Source organism: Pristiophorus japonicus, chromosome 2, assembly GCF_044704955.1.
Source record: "Pristiophorus japonicus isolate sPriJap1 chromosome 2, sPriJap1.hap1, whole genome shotgun sequence".
NCBI lineage: Eukaryota > Metazoa > Chordata > Chondrichthyes > Pristiophoridae > Pristiophorus > Pristiophorus japonicus.
The window spans coordinates 32,194,504-32,216,234 of NC_091978.1; the positions used below are offsets into that span (position 1 = coordinate 32,194,504).

At 45.7% G+C, this 21,731-nt stretch overlaps 1 long non-coding RNA gene across 1 annotated transcript in view; it reads right to left on the reverse strand.

Moving 5' to 3' along the window:
* Positions 1–1,105: 1,105 nt before the first annotated feature.
* Positions 1,106–21,731, reverse strand: part of LOC139229831 (uncharacterized) — a 47,045-nt gene continuing 26,419 nt past the window's right edge. Inside the window, exons 3-4 of the long non-coding RNA XR_011587819.1 lie at positions 6,694–6,817; positions 1,106–1,419 (exon numbers count right to left, since the gene is read on the reverse strand). This is a non-coding gene — a long non-coding RNA (uncharacterized lncRNA). The remainder of the gene's footprint in view (positions 1,420–6,693; positions 6,818–21,731) is intronic.

The following is a 21,731-nucleotide window of genomic DNA, read 5'->3' on the forward strand; positions in this document are numbered from 1 at the left end:
TAGATTAACGTGTAAGACTGTAGAAAAGGGTAAGACTGTAGAAAAACATTTAAGGAGATATTTCATAACTCTCAGCACAGACATATTCCAGTGAGAAACAAAGGGGCTGAAATTAGTGGACTGACTGTCCGCTGCCGCCTAGTTTTCTGGGCGGTCTTCCCTCTGAGCGAGTTTGGTGAACGCTTCCCGTCGGTGGGGGGGGGGGGAAAGCGCTGGGGACCGCCTGCTGCCGTCCGCTAACAGCAACGCATGTAAGTGTCCTCCCACCCACCGAGCTGTCAGTCTGGTCCGGGCGGGAGTCCACTGCAGCAGGGGAAAGGACCGCTGTGTGGAGGCAGGTCTAACCTCAGCGGCAAGTAGGAAGACATGCAAAAAAAGATTAGTACACGTCTTTTCTTTATTTTTTTTTGCAGGGATTCAGGTGGATGGGGTCCCCAGAAGGTTTTCAAGTGTTTTTTTAAAATTTTTTTGAAAATCTTTAAGTTAATCAGTTCCCCCTTTCCTGGGCCCGACTCAGTCCTCGACGGTACTTTGCCGAGTATTGCATTTGCCGCCGAGAATGAGAGCTACCCGCTGCCACTCAGATTCAGGGCGTCCCATTTTTGCCACCAGGCAGTCTTTCCAAGATTTTACCATGAAGCTTCCACGCAAAGTACCGTCAGGATCTCAGCAGTCCTTTGGGCAGTACTTGGGCTTCCACCAATTTTGGGGCCAAAGACTATAAGAGAAGGATGAACCATCCCTGGCTAACTAAGGAAGTAAAGGATTATATTAAATTGAAAACAAAGGCACACAATGTTGTGAAGAACAGTGGAAGGCCAGAGGATTGGGAAATTTTTAGAAACCAGCAAAGGACAACTAAAAAAATGATAAAGACAGAGAAGATAGCACATGAGAGTAAACGAGCAAGAAATATAAAAACAGACAGTAAGAGCTTCTACACGTATATAAAAAGAAAGAGAGTAGCTAAAGTAAACTGGTGACTGAGAGGATGAGACTGGGGAATTGTTAGTGTTAGTGTTTATCAGAAGAATCACTCAACACTCAGAGTCGGTTCCAACGCCAGTGCTGCCTTTATTGACGCCAGCGGGGAGGACGCCTCAGGACTGGATCCAGGCACTTCACTCCGCAGAACAAAGGGTTTCATGGATCTTTATATGTTTTACAACAGTTTACTACAGTTACATACAACAGTTTACTACAGTTACATTAGACCAATAGATAGCGTTAGTCTCTAAACGTAAAGTGGCTCATGTGTTGCCAAGAGATGTGTTGCTAAGAGGTGTGTTTCTTGGAATGACTCATGTGTCTTGTAACATGGCCTGGGCCTCCCTTATCTTACTCCTGTTACAGAGTCGTATTGTCCTTACTTCCACCAGAACATTTAGCCCTGAGGCTTGGCTGATTAGCTTGTTAGTCCTGTGTGTGGGAAACAACAATTATCAGTTTCCAGGAATGCGATCAAATTCAGCTAACAGAAATCCCTTGAGGTTTCACTGATAGCCATTTTATGATTCAAGTTACATATAGTTCTTTACATTTACTCAGCCCACTTCGGCTGGACACAATCCAATCATAACGATTATAGATTACATTTAGGTTTCTTTAACCCAATAGAATTTCCCTGATATCTCAGGAACTGCATGTTCAGGTTTTGTCAGCTCGGGCTGATTAATGACCTCGTTATGTGAGGCAGATTCTCCCCTTATCTCTCTTCCTTGGACTGTGTGAAATCACTGGTTCATTGTATCCAAGGCATTGGGCCTCACAGGGTCATTGCTCGGTCAGTCCCAGTTCATTACTTGACTAACGGGGTTCCCATCATACTTGGGCAGCCATTTTATATGTGGCCGTTTTAAACTTATATGAGTTTAGATATATTCAGCAGGTGCCTAATGCCTAGTGTTTTATATATTCAGCAGGTGCCTAATGCCTACAACAGGAATTCATAATGTGAAACAGAGAAATGGCAGAGACATTGAACAAATATTTAGTATCGGTCTTCATGGTAGAAGACACTAAAAACGTCCCAATAATTGATAATCAAGGAGCTATTGGGGGGGGGAACTTAAAACAATCACTATCACTAGAGATAAAATACTAGGCAAACTAATGGGACTAAAGGTGGACAAGTCCCCTGGACCTGATGGCCTGCATCCTAGGGTCTTAAAAGAAGTAGCTGCAGAGATAGTGGATGCATTGGTTGTAATCTACCAAAATTCTCTGGATTCTGGAGAGGTCCCAGTGGACTGGAAAACCGCAAATGTAACGGCCCTAATTAAGAATGCTGGAAGACAAAAAGCAGGAAACTATATACCAGTTAGCCGAACATCTGTCATTGAGAAAATGCTGGAGTCCATTATTAAGGAAGTAATAGCAGGATATTTTTAAAAAATCATAATGTAGTCAAGCAGAGTCAGCATTATAGGGAAATCATGTTTGATAAATTTGCTGAAGTTCTTTCAGGTTGTAACAAGCTGGGTGGATTAAGGGGAACCAGTAGATGTTGTGTATTTGGATTTCTAGAAAGCTTTCGATAAGGTGCCACATAAAAGGTTACTGAAGAAGATAAGAGGTCATGGGGTTTGGGGGTAATATATTAGCATGGAGAGGGGATTGGCTAACTAACAGAAAACAGAGTTGGGATAAATGGATCATTTTCAGGTTGGCAAACTGTAAGTAGTGGTGTTTCACAGGGATCAGTGATGGGTACTCAACTATTTACAATTTATATTAATGACAGGATAAAGGGACCGAGTGTAATATAGCCAAATTTGCTGATGATACAAAGACAGATGGGAAAGCAAGTTATGAGGAGGATGCAAATAATCTACAAAGAGATACAGATAGGCTCAGTGAGTGGGCAAAAATTTGGCGATGAAGTATAATATGGGAAAATGTGAGGTTATCCACTTTGGTAGGAAAAATAAAAAAGCAAATTATCATTTAAATAGGGAGGGATCTGGGGGTACTTGTACATGAAATATAAAAAGTTAGCATGCAGGTACAGCAAGTAATCAGGAAGGCAAATGGAATGTTGGTCTTTATTGCAAAGGGGATGGAGTATAAAAGCAGAGAAGTCCTGCTACAACTGTACAGGGTATTGGTGAGGCCACACCTGGAGTACTGTGTACAGTTTTGGTCTCCTTATTTAAGGAAGGATATACTTACATTGGAATCAGTTCACAGAAAGTTCACAAGGTTGATTCCTGAGATGAATGGGTTGTCATATGAGGAGAGGTTGAGCAGGTTGGGCCTATACTCATTGGAGTTTAGAAGAATGAGAGATAATCTTATTGAAACATATAAGATTCTGAGGGGGCTTGGCAGGATAGATACAGGTATCTAGAACTAGGGGGCATAGTTTCAGAATAAGGGATCGCCCATTTAAGACAAAAATGAGGAGGAATTTCTTCTCTCAGAGGGTCGTGAATCTTTGGAATTCTCTACTCCAGGGAGCAGTGGCGACTGGGTCATTGAATATATTTAAGGTGGAGATAGACAGATTTTTGAATGATAAGGGAGTAAAGGGTTATGAGGAGCTGCCGGGGAAATGGAGTTGAGGCCAGGATCAGATCAGCCATGATCTTATTGAATGGTGGAGCAGGTTTGAGGGGCCGAATGGCCCACTCCTGCTCCGATTTCTTGTTTATTATGTTAATTAGCATACCATGAAATACCAGTGCTCCCTGCGCTCTCTCGGCGGGCGGCTGTTAGCCTTGGCCGGCGCTGACACGAGAATTAACGTCAATGTCTTCTCTCTGCCTCAGATACCAAAATGAAATAAAAATGAGTGCAGGTAGTTTCATTCCACTGAACCTCTGAAATGTGCCTGCGAAATGTAACAGGAACTTGCATTTATATAGCACCTTTAACGTCGTGAAACTTTGAATATAACCGCACTTTTATTCAGAAACAATTGGGAATTCCATGTGGAAAGTAGCAGACTGGTGCAATAGTGGATGTTCTTGTGATGTTGAACCTGAGCCACAGTCTGCTTCACTTAGGTCCTTCATTTATCAGTTATATATACAGGGGTCGGTTTTGGGACATCTTTTGTTTAATATCTTTAGAAGTGATCTGAAGCTAGGAGTCACAAGCACAGCAGCTCAATTTGCAGATGATCCAAAGTTAATGAAGGTGGTCGACTACAGGAGGATTTTAATACACTAATGAAATGGGCAGGCTGGTGGCAGATGAAATTCAATGTTGAGAAATGCAAAGTGCTTCACATGGGACAAGAAATCCAGGAAGGGACTACCTGTATTACCTAAATGGAAATAAAATAATGTGCATGGAAATGAAAGTGATCTGGGGGTCCTGATTGACAATAAATTGAAGTTCTCACAACAATGCTTGATGGCAGTGAGCAAAGCAAATCAGATGTATAAAGCGGTTACTATTAAGCCAAAATAGTGAGGTAATCTTGGCACTTTATAAATCATCGGTGCGACCACACTTAGAATATTCTGTACAGTTCCGGTCACCGCAGTAGAAAAAGGATTTGCAGCTATTGAAAGGATACAGAGGAGCGATTATGTAAATTGAGCATGTTCTCACTGGTAAAGCAAAAGTTGAGAGGTGATACAATTGCTGTTTTTAGGATTCTAAAGGAACCAGATAACGTAGACCGTGACAAGCTGTTTCATCTTGTCCAGAACAGTAGAACCAGAGGACAAGGCCTGTGCATGAAGGGGGTTAAGTTCCAAACTATTCTGCGGAAACAATATTTCAGTGGCGAGTAGTCAATGGATGGGACAGTCTCCCTAAGGATTCAAAATTAGATACATTTATTTCAGGAAATAAAATATTGGGATACAAGGAAGCAGTAGTAAGACATTTGGAAAAGCATGATTCAATTAAGCAGAGTCAGCATGGTTTTATGAAAGGGAAATCATGTTTGACAAATTTGCTGAAGTTTTTTGTGGATGTAACGAGCATGGTGGATAAAGAGGAACCAGTAGATGTAGTGTATTTAGATTTCCAGAAGGCATTCGATAAGATGCCACATAAAAGGTTACTGTACAAGATAAAAGTTCCCGGGGTTGGGTTTATATATATTAGCATGGATAGAGGATTGACTAACTAACAGAAAACAGAGAGTCGGGATAAATGGATCATTTTCCGGTTGGCAGACGGTAACTAGTGGGGTGCCACAGGGATTGGTGCTGGTTCCTCAACTATTTACAATCTATATTAATGACTTGGATGAAGGGACCAAGTGTAATGTAGCCAAGTTTGCTGATGATACAAAGATGGGTGGGAAAGCAAGTTGTGAGGAGGACATAAAATACCTGCAAAGGGATATAGGCAGGCTAAGTGAGTGGGCAAACATTTGGAAAATAATGTGGGAAAATGTGAGGTTATCCACTTTGGCAGGAAAAATAAAAAAGCAAATTACTATTTAAATGGAGAGAAATTGCAAAGTGCTGTAGTACAGAGGGACCTGGGGGTCCTTGTGCATGAAACACAAAATGTTACTATGCAGATACAGCAAGTAATCCAGAAGGCAAATGGAATGTTGGCCTTTATTGCAAAGGGGATAGAGTATAAAAGCAGAGAAGTCCTGCTACAACTATACAGGGTATTGTTGAGGCCACGCCGAGAGTACTGCGCACAGTTTTGGTCTCATTGTTTACAGAAGGGTATACTTGCATTGGAGGCAGTTCAGAGAAGGTTCACTCTGTTGATTTCTGAGATGAAGGGGTAATTTCTAAAGAAAGGTTGAGTGGGTTGGGCCTATGCTCATTGGAGTTTAAAAGAATGCGAGGTGATCGTATTGAAACGAGGGGACTGGACAAAGTAGATGCAGAGCTGATGTTTCCCCTTGTGGGGGAATCTAGAACTAGGGGGCATAGTTTTAGAATAAGGGGTTGCTCATTTATAACTGAGATGAGGAGGAATTTCTTCTCTCAGAGGGTTGTAAATCTGTGGAATTCTCTGCCCCAGAGAGCTGTGGATGCTAGGTCATCGAATATATTTAAGGTGAAGATAGACAGATTTTTGAATGTTAATGGAGTGAAGGGTTATGGAGAGCGGGCAGGGAACTGGAGCTGAGCCCAAGATCCCAGATCAGCCGTGGTGTTATTATGTGGCGGAGAAGGCCCGAGGGGCCAAATGACCTACTCCTGCTCCTATTTCTTATGTTCTTATGTTCTTATATGAGTAATTCGAGACATGACATGTGGCAGATATATGGTTCTCAAAGCTTTTCTAGCGTCATGTCTAGGTCTGTTGTAGAATAATTGACAAAGATTGATTGCTACGATTAACCAACAACTCCATTACCGTTGTATCATGCAACTACCAGATGGTAGATGACTAGATGGCCTTTGGTCTATTTTCATCAAGCAACTCCTACGTTCCTATATAGCTTGCCTAGCTTCGCAATGAAAAGTTTTCTAATGAGAAACCTTTTGATTCAAGTGCTAAAGAGCTTAAAATAATGCTGACAGAAGTTTAATCCAAGTAGAATTCTCTTTGGAATCATGAAAAGATGATGGATTGGAAAGTTTCCATTACAATTTTCTAAATCTAAAATAACCTGCGCATTTCTATAAATTATTCTATAAAGCGTGTTGTAAACTGTCACCTCTTTTAATCAATATCTTTTACGAGTGTAAGGTCTGGCTTTAGACATGTTCTTGGATACAGTGGTGCTCGTCACTCCTATAAGCGGTCTGAGACTCTTACCTTCAGCAATGTGCCCATACAGCCCAATACCGATATGATGTATCCCCCTGTAATCTGAACGAGATATTTGTGCCTATCGCACGTGCGCTTATTCAGTCTCTTCAAAGCTGAATCGGGAAAACACCTGGTGAGATGAGGCCACGTAAGAATCACAAACAAGTTTATTATTCACAATAAGTGAGCGTTCAGAACAAACATTATGATCAGATTCGCTTAGTTCAATCAGTACAACTTACCGTTGCAAGTTAAAATAATGGACACTGATGCTACCCTTCCCCACAGCAGTGGATCCTGCTACTTGACTTCAACAAAATAATCGACACTCATGCATTTTTCTTCCTTGCCCCTTGTGGCTTTCTGTTCTAAAACCTGACAGCCCCTCAGATTTTGCTTGACCTGAGTTCCTCAGTCTTTGGGGGCTAAATTCGATAGCCCCCAAAAATGGGCACGGGTATCATGATACGCGATTAATCTGCACCTGTTGAGTTCGATGCGGCCAGCGTTCAAACTTCGTGCTGCCTGCTAATTTAAACAATTTAAGCGGCAGCCCAGCGCTAAACATCCTGTGAGTGGCTGCAGGCCTGAGCAGCGGGCCAATTTTGTGACAGGCTCGCACCAGTTTAAGTTAGCCTGCACTAATTAAAGGCAGCCTGCACCTCTTAAAGGGGAGGTGCATTGTGGCCGGAGCAGGTTCTGGAAGTGGCTGGGAAAGAGTATATTACCTGAAAGAACACTAAATTATGGTGCAACAGGGGAGAGAGCGTGCTCCAACTTTCTCAGATGCTGCACTGGAGGCCTTGGTAGAGGAGGTGGACATGAGGAGAGAGGACCTGTATCCACATGGGGCCAGGAGGCCCTCCAGACAAACTCTGCCAAGGCAGTGGAAGCAGGTAGTCACGACGATCAATGCCAGAAGTCGAGCCCTGAGGACCTGGACGCAATGTCACAATGACCTCACACGAGTGGTCAAGGTCACTGAATTCATCTTCAAATGGCATATCCCGCCAACTGCTCACACACTGCTCAATGCATCACAACCCCCCCCATCACTCACGTACCAACTATCGCTATCAAACAGGACTCATACCTAACATTCATAACTTCACCTCCTGGCCACACACTTAGCACTGCTGCAAGCCTCACACCCACATCTCACAGCTTGCACAAATACTGTCAGCTATTCAACCATGACAGGCACATCACCCAAACATGTTGCACCACACTCACTGACACACTTCCCTCTTTCTTGCAGGATAAGGTGATGCGTAATCGTAGTCAGAAGGGGCAGGCGGCCCTGCATAGACTACCCCCTATAGAGGAGACGGTGCTAGACATAATTGAATTGGCCATCGCTGAGCCTATCACCAGTGGCAGGGCTGAAATAATCGAAGGTGATGATATCCTCATATCCAATCCTCATTCTCACACTACACTTCACCCTCATCCCATAATCTCTTGTGATTTAGAAGCTGCAGATGGTGTAAGCGTGCACCTCTTACTTTCCCGCTCTCCTCTCACCATAACCCTGCTCTTGTGCCTTTCTCCTTTCAGATAGCCAAGAACCGCAACCTGGCCAGGCAGTGGTGGAGGGGCAGGAGCATGAAGAGGAAGAAGGCAGTGATGCTGAAGACACAGCACCATCACTCCATTTCACACTCAGTGCCACCAGCTCAGATACTAACACGCTGTGCACTTAGACACAGGACCTGCACGTGGTGAGACACTGGGCACGGGTGGACTGCAGTCAGGTCAGGGGGCAAGGGTAGCATAGTTGCCAGTTCCCCGGAGGGCAAGGTTGCACACGAGTTCTGCTGCAGAGGACTCAGATGAGAACTTCAATGAGGCAGGCTATAGAAGAAGGGGGTGGCGTTGGGGGTGGCGCTTTTCGGATGAGACGTTAAGCCGAGGCCCCGTCTGCTCTCTCAAGTGGACGTAAAAGATCCCATGGCACTGTTTTGAAGAAGAGCAGGGGAGTTATCCCCGGTGTCCTGGCCAATATTTATCTCTCAATCAACATAACAGAAACAGATTATCTGATCAGTATCACATGGCTGTTTGTGGGAGCTTGCTGTGCACAAATTGGCTGCCGCGTTTCCTACATTACAACAGTGACTACACTCCAAAAGTACTGTTACACACTTTGAGACATTCTGTGGTCTTGAAAAGCGCTATATAAATCCAAGGTTTCTTTCTTTCTTTGATGGGTATGCACACTGAAAATGCTTGGTGCATTGGCAGGCCTGCCACAAAGTCTGCGTGCAACATCAAGGAACATGGAGAAGTCCAGCACCAACTCAGCACAGGGCTTTGGGCAGAGCTTGGAGCCCATCCTTTCCAGCATGGAAGTGCTGGCCAACTCCATTAGCGCACTTGCCGACCCAACCAGGATGCAGCTTCTGATGACCGATTCGTCAGCTTCCATTGCAGCACAAGCAGAAGCCACCCAACATCTGAGTGCTGCAGTGGAAGCTCAACGTGCTGCCACACAACCTCAGACTGCTGCCATCGTGGCTGCAGTTACCGGTGTTTAAAGGGGCTTGCAGGGTATCACAGCAGTCCAGCATTCTGTCCGCCCACAGATTACCAGGATTGCTGAGGCTCCATGCAGGACGAACCTACTGTCCTCTTTCAAGATGGCAGCATTTGTCCTCCCACCACTACCACTCCGCCAGTGCCCTTGCTGCTGCCTATCAGCCATCGAGCCCAGACTGCTGCCGCCCGTGCCGAGATGGTGCAAACCAGTCTTCCCACCCTTTCCTTCAACCACTGTCTGTCCTACCTGTGACAGAGACTGTAATTCCCGTATTGGACTGTACAGTCACCTGAGAACTCACTTTTAGAGTGGAAGCAAGTCTTCCTCGATTTCGAGGGACTGCCTATGATGATGATGGTGCAATCCACAGCCGGGACTCCTAGGCCCAAAGTTGCTCGAAGTCATCCTGCAAGGCCATTTTCAATCTCCTCCACTGATAGTCAGCAGCCCTCCACCAGCCATACTGCAGCCATTGCATAGGAGCACTCAGATAGGCAAAGGCACACGGAAGACTGGCACTGAGGGAATTCACAAGGGTGATTCGTTTGTCTGCAAGGTGGTATGATTTCACATGTAAATTTGATTGGAATGTCTATTTTGCATTGACTTTTATTTTTGCATTGTGGCCAAGTGAACACTGTAATAGTCAGTGAGTACGACTGTTGGTGAATGCAGAATTGGAGCTGCGTTTACTGGTATCGCAGTCGGATGAGTCGGTGACGGACATCCGGGCCAGAAAAGAGATGTCTGGGATGCCTCCTCCCTGCCTCTTCCTCCTCCTCCTCAGCTGGTCGCCGTATGTCTGGTGGGAAGGGCTGTGTCCTCACAACGGTGAGGTTATGGAACATGCAGCAGACCACCACGAATCTCAGCACCTGCTCTAGAGAGTACTGTGGGGCACTTCCAGAGCGCTCAAAGCAGCGTAAGCTTTGCCTCAGCACGCCAATGGTGTGCGCAACAACAACTTGCATTTGCATAGCGCCTTTAACGTAGCAAAACATCCCAAGGCGCTTCATAGAAGTATTACAAGACTAAAAATGTTAACACTGAGACACATAAAGAGAAATTCGGGCAAAGAGGTAGATTTTGAGGAGCGTCATGATGGAGGAGAGGTTTATGCAGCGCGTTCCAGAGCTTGGGCCTAGGCAACAGAGGCACGGCCACCAATGGTTGAGCGATTATAATTCGGGATGCTCAGGAGGGCAGAATTAGAAGAGCGCAGACATCCCGGGGGGTTGTGAGGCTGGTGGAGATTACAGAGATAGGGAGGGATTTGAAAAAAAGGATGAGAATTTTGAAATTGAGGCGTTGCTTAACCGTGTCAATGTCACCATCATCATGGGCAGTCTCTCGAAATCGAGGAAGATGTGCTTCCACTCTAAAAGTGAGTTCTTAGGTGAGTGAACAGTCCAATAGAAGAATTACAGTCTCTGTCACAGGTGGAACAGACAGTCGTTGAAGGAAAGGGTGGGTGGGGAGTCTGGTTTGCCGCGCATTCCTTCCGCTGCCTGTGCTTGATTTCTGCATGCTCTCGGCGACGAGACTCGAGGTGCTCAGCGCCCTCCCGGATGCTCTTCCTCCACTTAGGGCGGTCTTTGGCCAGGGACTCCCAGGTGTCGGTGGGGATATTGCATTTTATCAAGGAGGCTTTGAGGGCGTCCTTGAAACGTTTCCTCTGCCCACCTGGTAGGTCAGCGAGCACAGGGGTGATAAGGTGAACGGGACTTGGTGCGAGTAAGGACACGGACATGAGTTTTGGATGACCTCAGGTTTACATTGGGTAAAATGTGGGAGCCAGCCAGGAGTGTGTTGGAATAGTCAAGTCTAGAGGTAACAAAGGCTCAATGATATGGCAGCGTGGCTTTTGTTGTATGAATGCTGCCCACATTTGCATGGGTTCTGCACGAGAGTCATGAGCTATGTTGTTAATGGATAGCCTTGGTCTCTCAGTAGCCACCCTCTGGTTTGGCATGGTGGTTCAAATGTAGATGGAGCAGCAGACAGCCACATGACTGCTGCTAGGATACTGGGCATTGACCCGCATGATACGCTGAGTATGGTCACATGTCAGCTGGACACTGAGGGAGTGGAATCCCTTCCAGCAGCGGTACATCTCAGAGTTGACATGCGGCACCCGCAAAGCAGCGTGGGTGCAGTCAATGGCACCCTGCATCATGGGGCAGGCCGCAATCCTTGCCGAGCCATATGCTTGCTCCTCCTGCTGCTCTCTGGCCACAGAGAATGAAATGTATTCACCTCTCTTGGAGCGTAGGGCCACAGTGACCTCCCTTATGCAACAGTGCATGGCAAACTGGGAGATGTTGCAAATATCTCCTGCTCCAGCCTGGAAGGAGCCCGACGCATAAACGTTCATAACCACCGTAACCTTCACAGTTACTGGCAATGCGATACTTGCCCTGCTTTGAGCTTGACGTGGTGGCTGCAGCAGATGGTAGATTTCAGTGGGGGCATCCTTGGTGAAGTGCAGACCCCTGACACACAGCTCCTCGCTGAGGTTGAGGTCGGAGTATTGCTCCCTGAACATCCTGGGCGGACATGGCCTCCTGCTGAGCGCCCTTCTCCCCCTCCTCCTCCTTCACCCTCTGCCAGCTGCTTGTCGTGCTCTGTGTCACCTCTGCTCATTGTCCCAGTCACGCTGCAGTCCAAGTGGAATGCCTACTGCTGCACCCTTGTCTTGGAGCAAGTGGTCAGTGTAGAATCCTTGAAGTCAGGACAGAGTCCTTCAGCTCCTGTCACACCGCTCCATGTAGACTTTAGGCAACTTTAAAGAACTGTACAAATCACCACACACTTCTACAAACTCAGCAAAAGTCAATAGAGATCAATCAGCAACTAACGTATAATAGTTGACGATCCCTTTACGGTCCGTCATGCTACTGAACGCGTGTTCAGCTGTGTGTGTTTAAGAGTTAGCTCCTGTGTTGAGCTCCAAAATGGCAGCGCTGGTGTCAAATAAATGATGCACGCTGATTGGCGTCACGAGCTGCCTACTCTGCATACTTGCGTCGCACACGTCCTGCGCCCACGCTAACGGCCTGCCCAAGATGATGTCTGGCGCGGCCTGCACCAGAAATGTGCGTGTGTGCCGTGGATGCCATTCTGGGCCCAAACACGGGGTGCGAGAGAGCCCAATTTTGCGGCCACTAACTTTTAATCTCCCTTTATTGAGAAAGACTTGCAGTTATGTCGTGCCTTTCATGTACTCAGGACGTCCCAAAGCTCCTTGCAGCCAGTGAAGTTTTGTAATGTTGTCACAGTTATAGTGTAGGAAACGCGGCAGACAATTTGCGCACAGCAAGCTCCCACAAACAACAATGTGATCATGGCCAAATAATCTGTTTTTATAATGTTGATTGAGGAAGAAATATTGGCCAGAACACCGGAGATAACTCCCCTGCTCTTCTTCGAAATAGTGCCATGGGATCTTTTACGCCCACAAGCTAATGAATTGCTTATTATTTACAATCTTGGCATAACAACATCAAAGCTACTTCATTAACATTTTAATCACCTCGCTGGTCATTTTTAAATTTGGAATTTACTTTGCATTAAAATTTCAACATTTAAACCTATCTCCTTTTCCCAAATTCTTCCTATGTGTAGCAGAAATGTACGTAATGGGATTGCACTGTTATTAAGCTTTGTGCGAAATATATTTAATAGGTTTCCTTGTTCACTTGGTGGCTAAATGCACTGCTCAGTGTGGCACCAAGGTCCAAGGTCCAATTCCTGAAATGTTCTGAGTTACTTGATCGCAGCCAGAGCAACACTCAGCTTAGGAGAAGAAAAGAAAGTCAGCCCGAGTTCCTGTCCCATTCGCTCTCGAGTGATCATACCGGTGCTGTGAGTGAGAACAGTCTTGTGCTCGACTGTGATACCATTTGAGTGTGAAAAGCCTGCCTCTCCCTCAATGCCAAGACACTAGTCTGAATAATGGTTCCAGGGATGAGGGACTTCAGTTACGTGGATAGACTGGAGCAGCTGGGGTTGTTCTCCTTAGAGCAGAGAAGATCGAGAGGAGATTGGATAGAGGTGTTCAAAATCATGAGGGGTCTGGCTATCTGGTAGATAAAGAGAAACTGTTCCCATTGGCAGAAGGGTGGAGAACCAGAGGACACAGGTTTCAGGTGATTGGCAAAAGAACCAAAGGCGACATAAGAAAAAACGTTTCTACGCAGCGAATGGTTAGGATCTGGAGTGCGCTGCCTGAGAGGGCGGTGGAGGCAGACTCAGTGGTGGCTTTCAAAAGGGAGTTGGATAAGTATCTGAAGGAAAACACTTTCCAGGCCATGGGGAAAGGGCAGGGGAGTGGGACTGGCTGAAGTGCTCTTGCAGAGAGCTGGCAGGGGCTCGACAGGCCAAATGGCCTCCTTCTGTGCTGTAACCATTCTTTGATTCTATGATAATGGCCACTGAGGAAGATATGGGATGGGTGGGTGCAGTGAAACCATACACAAGAACAAGTTAGTGCCTTCACAGAGGGTGGAAGGAGAAACTTTATAAAATATGTTTCATTATTCAGTAGATTTCAAGAGCAAAACATTCATGTTCCCAGCAATGTCATTATTTAGCTAGAAAAAGGCACCTATGCAAAAAAAATTCATTTATATAGCACCTTTCACAACCTCAGGATGCACTTTGCAGCCAATGAAGTATTTTTGAAGTGTAGTCACTGTTGTAATGTAGGAAATGCAAAGTCCCACAAACAGCAATGCAACAATGACCAGATAGTCTATTTCAGTGATATTTGTTGAGGGATAAATATTGGTCAGGAGACCATGGAGAACTCCCCTGCTCTTTTCCAAATCGGGCAAAGGGATCTTTTAACACCTCATCTGAGAGACAGCACTCTGACAGTGCAGCACTTCCCATTTTGTGGACAAGTCTCTGAAGTAGGATGATGAATCCACAATCACTTGACTCAGAAGTGAGAGTGCTACCCATCGAGCTAACACAAACAACACATGTGGGGGAATGGGGTTTCCACTTCACTTCCAGTGACGTTACCAGAATTCTGTTCTGAGTACGGCTGGGGGTGATGGTTCCTCTGGGGAGTGCAGCCAGAGTAAAGTCCATGGCACCACGGATGGCTCAGCTGCACGGGGGGGGGGGGGGGCGCGGGGAGAGGAAGAAGAGTGGAAGAGCAATAGTGGTAGGGTATTCGATAGTTAGGGGACTAGACACGCGTTTCTGTGGTTGCAGACGTGACTCCAGGATGGTATGTTGCCTCCCTGGTGCCAGGGTCAAGCATGTCACCGAGCGGCTACAGGGCATTCTGGGGGGAGAGGGTGAACAGACAGAGCTCGAAGTCCACATCGGTACTAATGACATAGGTAGAAAGAGAGATGAGGTCCTGCAGGCAGAGCTTAGGGAGGCAGGAGAGAGATAAAAAAACAGGACCTCAAAGGTAGTAATCTCCGGATTACTCCCGGTGCCACGTGCGACTGAGTACAGAAATAGGAGGTTAGAGCAGATGCTGCAGAGATGGTGCAGGAGGGAGGGCTTTAATTTCCTGAGGCATTGGGACTATTTCTGGGGGAGGTGGGACCAGTACAAAACGGATAGGTTGTGTTGTGTATCTGTAAAGCATGCACTCCCATGTTCTGCCACCAGGGTGTTTGTAGTCAAACTAGACAATGGACAAATTTGCAGAATGCACCTGGACCAAACGAGGCTGCGGTTCACAGACTGCCCTGAACAACCCACAGCAGACACCACCTTTTTCGAGCCCATAACACACACCAAAAGGATCAACGACACCACGCCGGATCAGGAAATCGAATCCATCACGCCCAACAACCCAGCAAGGCCAGGCTCGCCTAGCAGCCCTGCAGGGCCAACAACACGCCAGCCCAGTGAGGGCACAGCCAACACACCAGAATAGACATTTGTACCGAGGCGGTCCACCAGGGAAAGAAAGGCTCCCGACCGCCTCACCTTGTAAATAGTTTTCACTTTGACTTTGTGGGGGGAATGATGTTGTGTATCTGTAAAGCATGCACTCCCATGTTCCACCACCAGGGTGCTCATCCCCTGAAGTCCCAAGGGATGCACTGTATATAAGCCAGCCCCTAAGGGCTGTTACTCACTCTGGAGTGTCTTATTAAAGACTGAGGTCACTGTTACTTTAACCTCCCTGTGTGCAGCCTCATCTGTGTTAGGAACACAATAGGTTGCACCTCAACAGAGCCGGGACCAATATCCTCGCGGGGGCGGGGTGGGGGGAAGGGGGGTGGCGGGGTTTTCTAGTGCTGTTGGGGAGGGTTTAAATTAGCTTGGCAGGGGAATGGGAACCTGAGAATAACTTCAGAAGGGAGAGAAGCAAAGCTGCAATTAGAAAGCAGAAAAGTAGAAGTGAATTTGGAAAACAGAAGAAACAAGGGCTAGAAGATAGACAACAGGGGAGTTTGGCAGTGCTAAATGGTATATACTTCAATGCAAGGAATATAGGGAATAAGGCAAATGAGCTAGGAGCACAGATAGACACTTGGGAGTACGATATTATAGCTATTACTGAGACATGGCTGAAAGAAGGACAGGTGTGGCAGATCAACATTCCTGGTTACAGGGTTTTCAGACGGGATGGAGAGGGGTGGGTGAAAAAGGAAGGGGGGATCGCAGTATTGATGAAAGAAATGATATGAAGGAATGATATGTTAGAAGGATCATTAAACGAGGCCATATAGGTTGAATTGAAGAACAAAAAAGGGGCGATCACACTGCTGGGAGTGAACTAAAGAGCCCCAAATAGTTAGAGGGAGAAAGAAGAGTAAAATTTAGGCAAATTTCTGAGAAGTGCAAAAATTATAGGGCAGTAACCGTAAGGGATGTCCACTACCCTAATATTATCTGGGATAAAATGAGTGCGAAAGGTACAGAGGGTCGGAATTCCTAAAATGCATTCAGGAGAACTTTTTTAGTTCGTATGTAACAAGCCCAACAATGGAAGGAGCGGTTCTAGACTTAATTTTAGGGAATAAGGCTGGGCAGGTGGAAGGGGTATCAATGGGAGAGCATTTTGGTGCTAGTGACCATAATTCAGTTTGACTTCGGGTAGTTATGGAAAAGGATTAAGATAGACCAGAACGAAAAGCTCTCAATTGGGGAAAAGCCAATTTTGCCAAGTTAAGGAATGATTTGGCCACAGTGGTCTGAAAACAGCTACTTATAGGTAAATCAGTGTCAGACCAGTGGGAGGCATTCAGGAGAAGATCCTGAGGTTACAAAGCAAGTATGTTTCCTTAAAGAAAAAGGGTGGGATGTCAAGGGACAAAGTAAAATAGGGAGGCTTATGATGGATCCCGAGGGCTCAATCCTGCAGAAACTCTAGAGTATAGAAAGTGCAGGGGTGCAATTAAGAAGGAAATTAGGAAAGCCAAGCGACAACATGAAAAATTGTTGGCAAGTAAAATCAAGGAAAACCCAAAGGTGTTCTATAAATACATTAACAGCAAACCGGTCCTCACTGCACAGCACTGCCCCCCAGACATCAAGATCCACGGCGTGGCCCTGGACACCGTGGACCACTTCCCATATCTCGGGAGCCTCCTATCAACAAGATCCAACACTGCCTCCAGTGCGCCAGTGCAGCCTTCGGCCGCCTGAGGAAAGGAGTGTTTGATGACCAGGCCCTCAAAACTCACCAAGCTCATGGTCTACAGGACCATAGTAATACCCGCCCTCCTGTATAGCTCAGAGACGTGGACCATGTACAGTAGACACCTCAAGTTGTTGGAGAAATACCACCAATGATGTCTCCACAAGATCCTACAAATCCCCTGTGAGGACAGATGCACCAACATTAGTGTCCTTGTCCAGGCCAACATCCCCAGCATTGAAGCACTGACCACACTTGATTAGCTCCACTGGGCAGGCCACATAGTTCGCATGGCAGACACGAGACTCTCAAAGCAAGCGCTTTACTCGGAACTCGTCCATGGCAAATGAGCCAAAGGTGGGCAGCCTCAAAGGACACTCTCAAAGCCTCCATGATAAAGTGCGACATCCCCACTGACACCTGGCCAAAGACCGCCCTAAGTGGAGGAAGTGCATCCGGGAGGGCGCTGAGCTCCTCAAGTCTCGTCGCCGAGAGCATGCAGAAATCAAGCACCGGCAGCGGAAAGAGCATGCGGTAAACCAGACTTCCCGCCCACCCTTTCCTTTAACCATTGTCTGTCCCACCTGTGACAGAGACTGTGGCTCTCATATTGGACTGTACAGCCACCTAAGAACTCATGCTAAGAGTGGAAGCGAGTCTTCCTCAATTCCAAGGGACTGCCTATGATGATGAAGAGCAGGAGGATAACTAAAGAAAGAGTAGGGCTTATTAGAGACTATAAAGGTAATCTGTGTGTGGAGGTGGAAGATGTGGGTATGGTTCTTAATGAATTCTTTGCGTCTGTTTTCACAAAAGAGAGGGGCGATGCAGGCACTGAAATCAGGGAGGAGGAGTGTGAAATATCAGATGAAATAAAAATAATGAGAAAGAAAGTATTAAGGGGCTTAGCAGCTTTCAAAGTGGATAAATCCCCCGGCCCAGATGAATTGTATCCCAGGCTGTTAAGAGAAGCAAAAGAGGAAATAGCAGAGGCTCTGACCATCATTTTCCAATCCTCTCTGGCTACAGGTGTGGTGCCGGAGGACTGGAGGAATGCTCACATTGTACCGTTATTTAAAAAGGGATAGACCGAATAATTACAGACTAGTCAGCCTAAGCTCGATGGTGGGAAAATTATTGGAAAAAATTCTGAGGGGACAGGATAAATCTTAATTTGGAAAGACATGGATTAATCAAGGACAGTCAGCATAGATTTGTTAAAGGAAGGTCGTGACTAACGTGATTGAATTTTTTGAGGAGGTAACCAGGAGAGTCGATGAGGGTAGTGCGCTTGATGTAGTTTATATGTATTTTAGCAAGGCTTTTGATAAGGTCCCACATGACAGACTGGTCACAAATATAAAAGCCCATGGGATCCAGGGCAAAGTGGCAAGTTGATTCCAAAATTGGCTCAGAGGCAGGAAGCAAAGTGTAATGGTTGATGGAAGATTTTGCAGCTGGAAAGCTGTTTCCAGTGGGGTTCCGCAGGGCTTAGTGCTGGGTCCCTTGCTTTTTGTGGTATATAATCATTGATATCGAGCTAGACTTTCCCTAAAGGCCCCCAATCGCCCGTTGAGAAGCACCGCTAATGTTTGGCGAGAAAAGCTGGCGAGAATTTCCATTTTAAAGTTTAAAGTAAGTAAAACTAATCACCCGGCGAGAAAATGGGCGTTGCACATTCATTGTCGGCAGTTTTCTCGAGGGTGGGTAAGTGGAAAGTTAGCAACATGGGCAGTTGTTACCAGAATGGACGGTAAGTACTAAAATTTAGTCCGAGGCTGCGGTTGAGCCTTGGGAGGGGGGAAAACTTTTTTTTAAATTCATTAAAAAAAATGTACAAGACATTCCCAAGACAGTTTTAAACCTAATCGGCGTTTTAAAATTAAAAATAAATAAAGAACCTTTAACTTACCTTTTTTTGCCGGGTTCCCCCTTACTGCCCTGTTTAAGCAGCTTTTACAGGTCGGTTCTCTCGGCGATCTGGACGTTGGTGGTTGAGGCCAAACTTACACTCTGGCGGTTGTTCTTGGCGTTGCACATGGGTGGTTTGGTCCCAGCGGGCGTCTTCAGGTGTGGACGACACCATGAAGAAACTTGCGGAAACTTTCGCCGGGCCGTACCGCCGAGAAAATTGCCGACAATGAAGCCGACAGTCTAGCCCTTAGACTTGAATGTTGGGGGTATGATTAAGAAGTTTGCAGATGATACTAAAATCGGCTGTGTGGTTGATATTGAAGAAGAAAGCTGTAGACTGCAGGAAGATATCAATGAACTGGTCAGGTGGACAGAACAGTGACAAATGGAATTCAATCCAGAGAAATGTGAGGTAATGCATTTGGGGAGGGTTAACAAAGCAAGGGAATACACATTAAATGGTCAGACACTGACACGTGCAGAGGAACAAAGGGACCTTGGGGTGCAGGTCCACAGATCCCTGAAGTTAGCAGGCCAGGTAGATAAGGTGGCTAAGAAGGCGTACAGAATACTTGCCTTTATTTTCTTTGGTCTGTTTTCTTTGGAACAGAGGAGGCTGAGAGGAGACCTTATTGAGGTGTATAAAATGATGAGGGGCCTAGATAGAATGGGTAGGAAGACGTATTTCCCTTATCAGAGGGGTCAACAACCAGGGGGCATAGATTTAAAGTAATTGGGGGGAGGCATGGAGGAGATATGAGGGGATATCTCTTCACCCAGAGGGTTGTGTGGGTCTGGAAATCACTGCCTGAAAGGGTGGTAGAGGCAGAAACTCTCACCACATTAAAAAGTACTTGGAGATGTACTTAATGTGCTGTAACCCACAGGACTGCGGACCAAGAGCTGGAAAGTGGGATTAGGCTGGATAGCTCTTTGTTAGCCGGCGCGGACATGATGGGCCAAAATGGCCTCTTTCCGTGCTGTAACTTTCCAAGATTCTATGGAGCAGAAACAGCTGTGAGGACATTCCCAGCTAATGAATTGGCAAGTAAATTTTAATTTCATTTATATTTCTGATTAATTGCTTCTTGATACGTGGAGAACTAACCCTTAGCGATAGAAAACTTTGGCACAAAATGGTCTAAACATACGGAAAACAATACGATAAGGAAAACATTCCTCGAGAAAGTGGATTCTATTTTTTTACAACCAATTTATTGGAAGCAAACAGGTCAACTTCTCTAAAACTATTACCAAGGCTCCCACATATTTTGATAATTAAACTATACAGTATGTTATTGTGGAATACTGAAGTAACAGTAATGAAAGATTTATATAGGTGCATTGCCATATAAGCCTAATATTTCTATGTATGGACTAAATTTTTCACCAGAGTAGAACTAATGGAATACTGAGTGAATACATTCTTTTCAAGCCATTGTATAAAAATGGTCTTTTACAATTTGAAATGTATAAATAGCCATGTCTTACTTCCAATCCAGTCGTGAGTTGATGAACTGAGAGACATCAGAACAAACTGAACATATGTCTCAAAAGTTCAGCATTGGCTTAAATTCAATGCAATGGGAAAAAAGTACACCGGGCGTGTTGTCATTGAGGAATGTTGGAATGCTGTGTGATTTGGAACTGAATGTGCTGAAAGTTTAACTGAAATTCCATGCTTCCCCTCAGTACTGGAGGGGTGAGTTCTGGCTGAATTCCAGTGTTAGGTTCAATGAGTTTATACAGGCTTAAAGTAGAATGAAATGGTAAATTGAATATTTGTAGTTTTCTCCCAGCTTAAGCTATTAATTGTAGTTCTATTTTTATTTATTTTCAGGATGTGAGTGCTGCTGGCAAGGACAACATCCATTACCTATCCCTGGTTGTTCTTCTAGTGCTGGTGGGCCTTCTTCTTGGACCAGTGCAGTCCGTCCGGCTGGTGAAAGTCCTTCCAGTGTGCAGTTCCAGGATTTTGACCCAGTGACGATGAGGGAATAGCGATATATGTCTCAGTCAGGATGGCTTGTGACTTCAAGGGGAACATGGAGATGATGGTGTTCCAATGTACCTGCTGCCCTTGTCCTTCTAGGTGGTAGAGTTTAGGATGTGCTGCTGAAGAAGCCTTGGTGATTTGCTGCAGTGCATCCTGTAGGTAGTACACACTTCAGCCATGGTGCGTCTGTGATGGAGGGAGGTTAGATGTTTAGCCTAATGGATGAAGTGCTGATTAAAGGGTTGTTTTGTCCTGGATGTTGTCAACCTTCTTGAGTGTTGTTGGAGCTGCACTCATCCAGGCAAGTGGAGAGTGTTCCAACACACTGCTGACTTGTTAATTGTAGGTGGTTGAGAAAATTTGGGGAGTCAGGAGGTGAGACATTCACCACAGAATACCCAGCCTCTAATCTGCTCTGGTAGCCATGGTATTTGTGTGGCTGGTCCAGTTAAGTTTCTAGTCAATGGTGACCCCCAAGATGTTGATGGTTCAACGATGGCAATGGCATTGAATGTCAAGGTGAGATGGTTAACCTCTCTATTGTTAGAGATGGTCATTGCCTGGCACTTGTGTGGCATGAATGGTACTTGCAAATTATCAGCCTAAGCCTGGATGTTGCATGTGGGCATGAATTGCTTCATTATATGAGGAATTGTGAATGGAGTTGAACACTGTGCAATCATCAACGAACTCCCATTTCTGACCTCATGGTGGAGGGAAGGTCGTTGATGAGGCAACTGAAGTTAGTTGGGCCGAGGACTCTGCCCTGAGGAACTGAGGAGTGCAATAAATCAGGTGCTTGGATTCTTTAACTTGCGCTTTTGAGTGAGACTGCACACTGGGAGAAACATTGCCATTACAGGACTTATTAATGGTAAATACATAAGAATTCATTGAATGAGAAAAGGGCATTTGCCCCAACCACAGACTGCCTACTTATCATGGACACGGCCCTACGTATTTATTTAATTAAGAGA